A 932-nucleotide genomic window follows, 5' to 3' on the forward strand; every position below is an offset into this window, starting at 1 on the left:
TAACCTTCAGTTTCTGTTTTTTTTGCTTTGGGGCTACACCCAGTGGTTCTCAAGGCTTACTCCTGGCTTTACACTCAGGCCTGGGGGACCAAAGGGGATGCCAGAGATGGAGCCAGGTCAACTGCATACAAGACAAATGCCTTACTAGCCAGCAACCATCACTTTTGGTACCCCACCTGGTGTGGTGCGGGGATCTCAAACAGTATAGCTGCAAGGCCCGAACAGCAGCATCCCCAGAACTCTGACCCCTCTTGTGGGCCAAACCACACAACTAAATGACTGAATTTTAAGCCTCATGCTAACAAGGCAGGAACTAGTGAGCTATCTCCCAGCCACCACCCCTCCTTTTTTCCTTTTGTTTCAGGATGACGTGTGGCAATGCTTAGTGCTTACTCCTGGCTCAGTGATCACTCCTGTTGGGGCTCTGGAGACCATATGGGGTGTCCGCACTGAACTTGGTCATCTGCATTTGCAAAGCAAATGTCCTATGCACTGGCCTATCTCTCCAGTTCCTCAATTATCGGTTTTTGTTTGGGGGAGGGGGGCAAAACTGGCAGTGCAATTACTCTTGGCTCAGGGGTTGCTTCCAGCTGTGCTCAGGGGACCATGAAGTGAGGGGATTGAACCTGGGCCTCCTGCATTCAAAGCTGCATCAACCCCTTCCTTAGCTGTCTGCTGCTTTGTTTTTTCCCCTTGAACTTGATCATGTCTTATATTGAGCTCAGTACTTCAAACATATGAGGCAGGTACTGTACCTTTGAGCTACATTCCTGAATTTAACATATCCCATTCTGTTTTTATTTTGGGGCCACACCCAGCAGTGCTCAGGGCTTACTTCTTGGGGAGAGGCCCCTGTGCTCAGGTCTTTGTGGTCACGCACTCCCTAAAGTGTTGGGGCTTCCATCACCCCACTAGGCTGTGCTGTTTCCTTT

Source organism: Sorex fumeus, unplaced genomic scaffold, assembly GCF_029834395.1.
Source record: "Sorex fumeus unplaced genomic scaffold, SorFum_2.1 ptg000054l, whole genome shotgun sequence".
Lineage (NCBI taxonomy): Eukaryota > Metazoa > Chordata > Mammalia > Eulipotyphla > Soricidae > Sorex > Sorex fumeus.